We start from the raw sequence: 11,894 nt of genomic DNA on the forward strand, positions 1-11,894 counted from the left end.
ATTTGTGTGTCTTCTTTGGAGAAATGTCTATTTAAGTCTTCTACCCATTTTTTAATTGTTTTTTTTAATTGGACTGTATAAGCTGCTTTTATAGTTTGGAAATTAATTCCTTGTTGGTTGCATCATTTGCAAATATTTTCTCCCATTCTTTAGGTTATCTTTTCATTTTGCTTATGGTTTCCTTTGCTGTGTAAAAGCTTTTAAGTTTAATTAGGTCCCATTTGTGTAAATATATTTTTGAGATAATCATGAAAATTTGATTATGGATGGAATTTGGTGGTTTTAAAATTTTACTAAATTTTGGTATCCCATTAAGCTCTTGGGATTTCAGCCCATTTCCCTGACTGTAACATCTGCAGCAGCTTCGAGAGAGAAGGACTCCAGGCCTGGCCACAAGACACCCTGAGTATAATGAGTGAGGAAGCAGAGAGCAAGGCAGAACCAGGCAAATGTGGAAATCTGGGATGGCAGAAGGGTTGTCTCTTCTCTGGCAGCAAAAGGACAGCCCACAGCAAACAAATCTCTGACTGCAGTAGAACTTTAGAACCAGTCCAGGTATGTATCACTCTCCTGGGGATGTCTACTTTCTGGGAGCAAGGCGGGGCTGTGGTTCTGAGAAGTATTGGAGGCAAATTGTATAATTAATAGGGAATAATCTATGTGATGTGAAGCCAAGAGACTAGAATTGAGGTCCAGGATCAGAGGATAGGGCTGGCATGACAGAAAAAAGGAGTGAGTCTGGGGTTGGAATTTCCACCGTGCTACCGTAAGCTGGGATAATTGGACAAGTCATGTGAACTCTAGAATCCTGGAGCAAAGAGAGCCAGGTGACGAGATTGCTCTCCTCTTTGCTCCACTGAGGAAAGGTTAAATTCTAGAACCCTTTGTCTGGCAATGGTCCTTAAAGATAGAAGATTTTTGAAAATTTGAAAATTTTTCAAATTCCACTTGCTAGATAGGTTTCCATTAGTTCTGCACTGGGCAAAATTTGTTTCCCTCAGTTCTCTTTTTCCTTCTTTCCCCTAAATATGGGTTATGTTCAAAGTCCTATCTTCTGGAAAAAAAAAGTTATGTTTGTGATAACAAACATAAAATTGACCATCTTACCCATTTTAAAGTGTATAGTTCAGTAGTGTTAAGTATATTCACATTATTGTGCAACTAATCTCCAGAACTTTTTCATCTTGCAAAACTGAAACTCTGACCTGTTAAACAACTACCCCCATTTCCCCTCTCCTCTCTGGCCACCACCATTCTACTTTCTGTTTCTGTGAGTTTTACTATTATAGATCCTTATATAAGTGGAATCATATTGTATTTGTCTTTTTTGTGGTGGCTCATTTCACTTAGCATAATGTTCTCAAGGTTCATCCCTGTGTAGCATGCATAAATTGCCTTCCTTTTTAAGGCCAAATAATATTCCACTACATATATATACATCAAAATTTGTTAATCCATTTTTCTGTCGATGGACAGTTAGGGTTGCTTTCACTTCATGGCTACTGTGAATAATGCTGCTATGAACATGGATATGCAAATCCAAAGTTCTTTGATGATGTGGTAGATTGCAAAATGTCCATAAATTATTCCCTTTTCTGTATCCATGCCCCTTTGTGATATGACTTTGCAGTTTCTCCCATCAAAGTACGGAGTTTATTTTCCTTCTACTTGAATCTGGAATAGCCTTATGGCCAACTTTGGCCAATAGAATGAGATGGAAGCGATGTGGTACTAGTTCCAAGTCTGAAGCTGAAGAGGTCTTACACACATCTGTTTGCTCTCTTGGAACCTAGATGAACAAGCCCAGTTAGACTATTAGGGGATGAGAGAGCATATGGAGCAGAGAGGAGCCATCTCAGATGAGGCCTGAAAGAGGTACATTCTATATAATGGATAGGTAGCAATTATGGAGTCATACTCACACAGTTTGAATGGTGAATTTTATCAAAATCCATTTCGACATAACTCCTCAACTGTCAGCAAAGTTGACTTGGTAGCTATACTGGCAGATATATGAGTAAGCCCACAAGAAACCAGTATAAATGTCCAGCTGAACCCAGCCCAAATTGCTAACTCACAGAATTGTGAGCTAGATCAATGGTTGTCTTAAGCGTTTTTGATTTGCTATGCAGCAATAGATAACTAATATATATTATTTCTCTTTTAACTATATGCATTCTTCTTTGGTGATCTAATCCAATTGTCATAGGGATTCCAATGATTCTTTCCATATTGAATGGCTCCAACTCATTCTCCCCAGCTTTGACTCTGATCTTTTGCACAGCTCTATCTTGAATTTGGAACTCCATGTTGGATACTCCATCTGGATATCATGTTAATACTTCAAACTCAATACTGTGAAAGCTGAATTTGTCATCCAATATTAAAGCCTTATAACTTCCATTTGATGTTTCTATTTCTGTTTGTGGTACTGCCATTCTTTCAGTTAACCATACTTGAGACCTCAGTGTCATTTCTGATTCCTCCCAATTCTTCCTTTAGTCAGTCAGATGATATTTTTCAGTTATTTTTGCCATATTTCCTCACTTTATATCTATAGAACTATTCATTCATCAAAATTTCCTTACTGTTCTCTGATCTCTGCATCCTCAGATTAATCTCATACACTGATTTAAGATTCATGCTTCAAGTTACAGAGTGATGAGTTCACTCCTCAGCTTTAGTCATTACAAGTGTGTTTTCCTTATGTCTTCTTATTTCAACATTTGAATCATCTCCATTGATTCTCTCCATTGATTGTTTTTTTCTCTTGAGTATGGGTCATGTTTTCCTATTTATTCACATGTCTAATAATTTGGGGTTGTATCCTGGATATTGTAAATTACATGTTTTAGAGAGTCTGGATTCTGTTCAGTTCTTCCAAAGGAACTTTTTGTTTGTTTTTGCAGGCAGTTAAGCTTCGCTGAGCTCAAATTCCAAACTGTCTCCCCCGTGGTGGGCAGCAGCTGAAATCTAAGTTCAGTTTTTTTTAAAACCTTACCTGGACTTCTTGGAGTCTGCCCTGTATACATGTACTTCCAAGATCAGCCAGAGATTAGGCAAAATTTAAATACAGAGCTTAAATTATCCCCTTTCTGTCTCTCTCTGTTCATAGAGTTCCACCACCCCTCCCCGTAACCTCACTCCAAACTCTGTCCTCTGGTTCTTCATCCAAGACTGTGGATTTAGTAGTCCTTCTTGGTGAAGACTGGGACTTCCCTTCAGGAAAAAAGCTGTAAAATAAATATGAGAAACTGACAAAGAGTTGACACTGTTCTTCAAGTGTTGAGCCCCTCTAGTACCTTCCTGTTTTTGTTTGCTCTCCAGTGTCTTCAGGAAGATTTTTTAAAAAATCTTGTCCAGGGTTTATAGTTGTTACTTAGAGAAGAGTGGTCACAGAGGAGCTACTCTCACACTATCAGGAGCAGAATCACTCCACATATTTAAAACCTTCCATGGTTCTCCACTCAAGCCTTTGAACCAAATCTAGGACTTGATATCTATTATAGGCTCTCCCTAAATGGATTACCCTGCTTCCCCATTGCTGCTAAGCACTTTCCTGTTTCTAAGCTTTTGTTCACTTTATTCCTTTCTGTTAAATCCCCTTCTCATCTCTGCCTATCAAAACGTTATTCAGGGCTTGGTCCTAGGTCTCTGTTCTACTTTATCAATACTTCCTCCCTATTGATCATATCTAGATCCATGGTTTTAAATACTATCTAAATGCTAATGATTCACAATCTATAGCCTCAGCCCTTATGCCTCCATTGAGCTCCAGATTTGTGTATGTAACTGTCTACTTGATATTTCCACTTGAATGTCCAACAGGTATCTCAGACTTAACAGGGTCAAATGAGAACTCTTGTTCAGCTTTCCCCTCAGCCCCACTCCTTCTTCAGGCCTTCTCAATTCCAGTAAATGTCAACACCATTCATAAGCCAAAAGCCTAGGAAGCACCTTTAATTCCTTTATTCCCCTTACATTTCATACCCAATCCATCAGGAAGTTGTTTTGGCTCTATCTTCACAATTGATCTTGAAAGTGTCCACTTCTCTCTAGCCCTCTGGCTACCATTGGAATCTGTTAACATGATCTCTTACCTAGACTCTTTCCGTTGCCTCCTGAGAGGTGCTTCTGCTCCCACTCTTACCTCCTGACAATCCCTTTTCCACCATGCAGCCATGGTGGAAATTTTTAAAGCCATTTTTAAAAGTGAACTTTTAAAAAATGCGAACCAGATCATGTTACTCTCCTGATTAACCATTTAATGGCTTCCCAAAGCACTGAGAGTGACATCCAAACTCCCTCCTATGGCCTACATGGTCTTACGTGATTTTATCCCACCTACCCCTTTGACTTCATCCCTATCACTTCCCCCTTTTCTCATTACACTGACCACATTGGCCCTATTTCTATTTCTTGATTTCACCACTCTCAAATCTTTATTTACTGGTCACCGGTCTTCTCCGTTGGATTGCACTTTCTGTGAGGGCTGGGATCTTTCCAGTAGATTTTTCTTGAAAGAAGGAATGAATTCAGCATCAATGCACTTTCTCCACAAATCCTTCCCTGTACCTCTCTGATAGCAATATACTCTCACTCTCCTTGAATTTTATGTCCACATCCCTTTAGCATTTACCACTTCCTATCTTATGTTATAGTCCTTTGTGTACATGTTTTATCTTCTCAAATTAACTGTGATATCAGAATGGGGAGAATTCTTGCCTGATTCATCTGAATTTCCCACATGGCCTGCTATAGGGCTTTGCACAGAGTGATGATGATAAATGTTGAGCAAGTGAATAAGTAACCACGTCAATATTTATTTCTATTTAAGGGGAGTATCATTAACACTGAAAACAGTGCCAACAACTGTCTTGGTTAGGCTATTGCTAAATTCCTTTGCAATTAACAAACCATAATTGACTAATGTCTATTTTATGAAATGTTTTAAATGGTTTGTAATGTTTTAATGCTTAATTAGAAATGGGAGAAACTGCTGAAGTATTCTGATTCTGACTGAGGTACATTTGAACAAAACTGCCTGAAATGTTCATGCAACCAATATATCTCAATGTTCTAAAAACATACCAATGAGTCACGACTAATTCAGCCAGCAGATTTTCGTGGGTACAGTCTATATAATGGATAGGTAGCAATTATGGAGTTATATTCATAAAGTTTGAATGGTGAGTTTTATCAAAATTCATTTCAACATACTTCCAGCCACTGAAATGGAAAATTTTCACTTTAATTATACCAATCTCAGGCCTGAACCTTAAACAGACTGCTTTTTATGATCTCATCTTTCTCCTTGGCTCCATATTACCTATTCTTTCTAGTTTTCCAGCCCTTGCTGCTGAACTATGCTTTTCCCTGGTACTATTTCAAGCTTCTACTCAACATCTAAACTCATTCACCAAGCCCATTAATGTCCTAACAGCTTTACCTCAGAAAGAAATACTTTTAAATATATTTTATATATATTTTTTCATCTCATAGAACTGTTCACAAGTTTTATTGCCATAGTTTGCTTGTCATTTTGGCTTCATTTTTTTTTTTTTACTTGCTTTAACTTTTTGTATAGCAAGACCAACGTTTTAGACCATGGATTATTTATGTGGGGGTGGCTGTTTATTTATTTCCATTTTCTCTACTTTTGTATTTTGCATATATTCTGTTGTATTTTGCTCAGGTTCAACAAAGAAGAGTTTTACCAAATTGAAAAGGGAAATTGAAGCATAGCCAATATGGAAAAAATACATGATTGAAAGCTATGTGGCAAGGTAAATGAAGTGCAAACTTAAGATGTTGCTAATCCTGAACTACAAAAGACATTGCTCATAAATGACACTGTGGAACAAAGTATTAAATAATTCAAGACCACTGATGTCATTGTTATCTGCACAAAAACACTGTGCTGAAGATAGATAATCTCTTCTCTCCTCAGGTTATTTTGTGTAAGAGATTTTCTCCTTTTCATACAAAGTTTCTATTCTGCTCATCTTTTCATCCCAGTGGTTAAGCTTTTAGAATAATGCACGAAAGTCTAGTTAACATGAAACAAAGCTAAAGTATTGCTCTTCTGTATTTATACCAGGGGAGGCTTATCAGTTAGGATGATTTCAGCTGCAAAGAGCCAAAAGACCCAACTAAAGCTTAAGGATTAAGGGAATTTGTTATCTTATATAATAAGAGAACTAAGGGTAGAGTGATTATAAGGTTAATTAGTTCAGTGGCTTGACAGTGTTATTAAAAGCCCAGGCTCTTTCCATATTTTTGCTCTGCCATTCTCAGAGAATTGGTTTGCTCCTCAGGCTTGTCCCATCACGGTTGCAAGATGTCCACAACAGTTCCAGCTGTCATATATAGACAACAGAAATTTATTCTCTTATAGTTTTGTTGGTTAGAAGTCCAAAATCAGTTATTGGCAGAGTTGGCTCCTTTTGGAGGTGCTGAGGGAGGATTTATTTCATGCTTCCTAGCTTCTGCTGGTTGCCAGCAATCCTTGGCATTCCTTGACTTGTAGATCCATCCCTCCAATATGTGCCTCTGTCTTAACATGGCATTGTCCCCTGTGTATCTCTGTGTCCTCACGTGGCCTTCTTATAAGGACACCAGTTACTGGATTCCGGGCCTTCCTAATCCAGTATGACCTCATCTTAACTAATTACATCTGCAAAGACCCTGTTTCCCAGTAAGGTCACATTTTGAGGATCTGGATAGACATGAATTTGGGGGACACTATCTAATCCAGTACAGTGGTTAAGTGCTTTCTATACCCATATGACCCTTGGCAACTTAATGGGAAAGAACTTTTCTAAAGGAAAGTCAGTAGCCTGTCTGAAGGAAAGTGATACGAAGAACATTATAATGAACTTCCTTCATTATTAGAAAGTGACACTCCCATAGCTAAGTGCTTAACACATTCCTATACATACAACTCTGTTAAACCTACTGTTTTATTTCTAAAGGGCCCCCTTCCTATTCTCTGAATAATTACAGGTATTGAGCAACTCTCTGTATAATGTTTGTGCATATATATGTGTACATGTGTGAGACGACATGAATGAATACTGTACATAGCAGACAGCTTGCTTTGCAGTGAATGAGTAATGACAAATTACATCTAATGAGATTTCAAGAAAACTATATTAAGAGAAAGTAAAACAGAAACAATGAATCTTGATTTGATAGTATTTAACAAAGGGGGATACTCAATATGATATAATTTCCCCAAGTATGTCCAATCAGTTGTAAAGTTCTTGATGCAATCTTTCCCAAGGCTTCTCTCCTCCATACATATAAACTCAAGAAAATCCATTCTCAAATACCTCTGGCACTATTATTCCTCTACTCTTAGATGTTAAGATGAACCCAGATTTTAACATGCTGGACTCTCAGGGTAAAAACTGGCCAGATATTTATTAGAGTTCCATGGAAAATTGGTGAACTCAGACCACTTCCTGGCACTGCTAGAAAGAGCAGGAAAGAAGATAGGTGAGCTAGTTAATGTCCTAGAAAACTCCTTTTTGGTCTTTGTGACATAAATGGGTACTGTCATGTTCTTCCCCTGTCCAGAGAGTCTAGAGGAGTTGGCAGATAAATCGCCATAAATATAGGAGCATCCCGTTCTGTTATGTAACAATCATCACACTTATAGTTACATATTCATGATCTTCCCCATTCTAATGTAAGCCCCATGACACTAGGGACTAAGCCTGTCTTATTTATTTTTAAGTCCCCAGAGCCTGGCACAGTGGCTGGCAAAGGGAAACAATGAAATATTTGTTGAAGTGAGTTGAAATAGAAAAGGTCTTACCTTCTCATGGATATGAATAACTCTACTACTAAATATTGAATGTGATTTCCTGGTACCCTATTAGAAGTGGTGACTTTTTAGATGATGCATGAGGCTGACACTGCAAAGTATTCCCCAGTAACGATTTCCCCCAACTTCAGTTGGGAACATGGCCACCCAAAATGAAGACTACATTTCCCAATTTCCCTTGCAACTCGATGTGGCCAATGGGATATGAGCAGAAATGATGTGTGGCAATTTACAAGAATGTTCCTTAAAAGACAGCCAGTGTGTGATCTTTGCTTCTTTCCTTGTTTTCTCTTTCTTCATCTTGCTGCCTAAAGCACAGGTATGATGACAGGAGCTCTAGACATTATTTTAGGTCATGGGGATGAGGGCCTTACCCTAGAATTATAAGGAGCTTGGGTTCTTGAGGACTTTGTGAAGCAGGGCTGGTATACCAACCCTGGATTAATTACTTCTTAATTTTTATGTGAATGAGAAACAAATTTTAACTTTGTTTAAGCTACAGTTATTTTGTTATTTGCTACCAAATCTAATCTAATTGATAGATAGAAATAATATTTTGGGATGTTACAGCTAGACATGACTCAGTGGGAACTCACCACTTTTATTTGATAGCTGATGACCAAAAAAGTTAAGTCATATACCCAGGTCGCAAAAGTAGAATGGAGGTAAAGTCAGGCATAAAATCCAGTTCACCTTAGATCTCTCTTTCCTACTCCATGTTGCCTGTTTAATGATACACATCTATCAAGACAGTTTGTAACATGAGTCTTATTTTTAAGTTGATTTTAGTTATAATAATTACAAGTATTACCAGTCACTAGTAAATAATGTTTTAGTGAATTGATTTCAATATTTGGTGGAAAAGGAAGCGTTTCTTCCCCATCTACTGATCCCTTAACTGGAGACAGATGCCTGAAAAAGCTCAGAATTTTGTCTTTGTTTATTAGAACATTAAACTGGGCTAATACTGCTGGGTTATAAGATAATGCTTCACAATTGGTGTAGTCATATACAATATGATCTACCCTACCTTGAAGATCTTTAGACATAAATTTAGGATGATACAAAAAATATCTACTTATTTGATCAAGTCTGTATGCCAAGTTTATCAATAAGACATATTTTGTGGACAGAGTAATAAAAGTTGAATAAGGAGGTCATGAGGATTGATGAGTTTCCAGAAGTTATTACCTTATAAAGAAGCTCAGGTATTGGGACAAATAATTAACCATAAAATATATTAAGAGCAATCAAGGACAGAGACAGGGACTTCTCTAACTGAGTTCTAGTTCTCAATCTGAAATAGTTCATGCCCCATTTCTTACTAGTATAAATCTTTGAACTACCATTGCCAGACATTAATCAAAGAATCACATACATAATGATAATTCTTCTATAACCAAAGACATGATTGGTGCCTCCCATTACAGTAAACTGAATAACAATATATAACCAGAAAAACAATCAAACATTGCCAAGAGATTGACTATGGAACCTGCCTGTCTGACATGATAAAATGTTGTTCGTTTGATTCTAATAATTTTGAATTTGTGGGAATTTCATTGTATTTACTTTGTACAATCCTTAAGAAAGTTTAAGTAATAATGTAGTAATAGAAATGTTGAGAGGAGCACATATATGTTTATCTGCCTCAGTGCAGGAGAATGTTAAAGGACATCAGTTATATTAAAGCAGTAATTCATAAGCATTTTAAAGTCAGGGTCCCTTGAGAATTTGACCGAATTTATGGCTCTATCCCAAGAAAATGCCTATATTCAAGGTGGCAGACATGTATTGGGATTATCTCCTTAGCACCTTTCTTCTGGAAACTGCCTTTCCATCCACTTGGTTATCATACGAGCCTCAGTGCTGGTACAACATGAACTCACCCCTGGCTGCATCTGATTGGTCAGCAGATGCTCACCTGACACAAATCAAACCAATCAGAGTCTGAGCCCAAGACTTTAGAACAGGAAAGGAGAAACAGGGCCAGACTCTCTTCAGAGACTTGAAAAAGTAAGATGTAAATCTCTGAAGTAGTTATTAGCCGTGTTTTCCATCACATGGAGAAAGTCAGTTTGCAGCAAGGGAGAAGAATAAAGCAAATGAGCAGCCAATGAGCAGAGAGAAGTATGACAGAATTCACCAAGTGTGTTTTTTATTCTAGTAGTTTTTAAGGCTCAGCCAATCATATTTCTGACTTTAGATTCTGTGAGAAATCTTTATCTTAACTTCTCTCTGCTTGAACCAGTGTAGTTGGAGTATTTTTAACCTGCAATACAGAGGGTACTACCTAGGAAACACAGGTACATGTGAACCTGCCCTTTCAAAATCAGGGGATTAACCAGTGCTTAAGAACTCCGTATATTAGTGTAATTACTTGTGATCAAATAGATTTTGCTGATTAGGCACAAACCTATTATGAAGTAAATTCAACATGTCTTGTTTGTTAGCAGGTTGGATTATTGTATATATGTATGAGATAAAATTTTGTCTCATTAGCAATGTCCTATAATTCAGACTTTCCCCTATTTCATACTTCTCCATCCATATTTATCAAGATTTTAAAAAAGTTTTAAGTGCTTTTAACACTAGCGTATTGATTTTCCTTTTGAATATAAAATGAGAGAGAAAAGAAACAGTAGCATGCCACTTTATTTCCTCCTGCTCTAGGAAGCAATCAGGTTCCAGCAAACCATAAAATAAAATTTATAGGAGTCCGGTTTTGAACCAGAATGAAAATTTTATTAATTCATAGAGAGGTGTAGACTTTTCTAGTGACTTGAACCTCAGAGTCTTCTCTCCAAGGTACTCCCTTCCTGGTATAGCTAGAAACCATCTTATTTATCAGAAGGTCATGCTGGTAAGGATGTAATTACAGAGAAAAGAAATCAAATGATGATAAGAGATATACTATCCAGGCTTTCCTATGCCATCTCAAAAACAGAATAGTAGTCTATGGGAAAGTTCTAGATACCATTCTCATTGCACTGACAGTTTTGTTTTTTTTTTCTTGGCATATATTCTGCTGAATGGATCCTGGATATCTTCTTGGAGTTTATTAATTTCCATCAAAGACATTGACTTCTCTCTGACTTTTGACTAATGCTCTACTCATGTAGTTCCTGGCTTTTTTTGCCTTCACCTCCTGGGTCTGGAGCTCTTTATTACTCCCCAGGTCCAGCAGGTTTGACCAGGAGAAGGTTCACAAAAAGCTAACTATTGAAAGTAACTCCAATTCCCATAAGAATTTAATAAAACAAAGGAAAAATATGGAACAACTTGTGCAAATTCTAAGGTCAAAGCCTGAGAATAAACCTGTATCCCAATTCTGAAAGAAGCCTAAGCTCTTGGAGGATGGAATAATTCTCTTCAGCTATGTCTGCTCCCATTACATTTACATGAGGCCTCCCCTTTTAAACAGGTAGATGTGATAGAGTCTCCATGCTAGGAGATATTGCCTTTTATTATGTTTGCAGTAGAGCAGGAGCTACACACAGTATTTCATCAAAGAGATTCCGTCAAAATTTGGAGGCTCCCTGTATTTCCTGCTCTAAAATATTCATGCGTCCTTTCTTACTGTCCTCTTGCTTGCATAAATTCTATCGTGTTTCCGAAAGAGAGTACATAAAGGCCTTAGAAATGTACATGGGTTCTGACATTTGTAGCCAAGGTCTGACATTTAGATGGGTTCATATTCAAAACATATCTTTCAAAATTAGCATAGGAACCAATGAAATAGTCAGAGAAAAGTGACTATGTACACACTTCAGGGTTTTACTTCAGGCATTAAGTAAGAATTGAATTGACTGAAATAAAAAATGTCTGCAACAGGGTTCTTATGAGTAAACCATCTTAGAAGTGGAACTTTCAGCCCCTGTCAAGCCTTCAGATAACTACAGCTCTGGCTGATATCTTGACGGCAACCTCAAGAGACACCAGGAGACAGAAATTCCCAGCTGACAAATCCCTGACCAACGGAGACTGTGAGATAATAATTGTTTAGTGTTGCTTTAAGTTGCTAATTTTGAGGTAATTTGTTATGTAGTAATAGATAACTGAT

The sequence above is a fragment of the Camelus bactrianus genome, chromosome X (genome assembly GCF_048773025.1).
Source record: "Camelus bactrianus isolate YW-2024 breed Bactrian camel chromosome X, ASM4877302v1, whole genome shotgun sequence".
NCBI lineage: Eukaryota > Metazoa > Chordata > Mammalia > Artiodactyla > Camelidae > Camelus > Camelus bactrianus.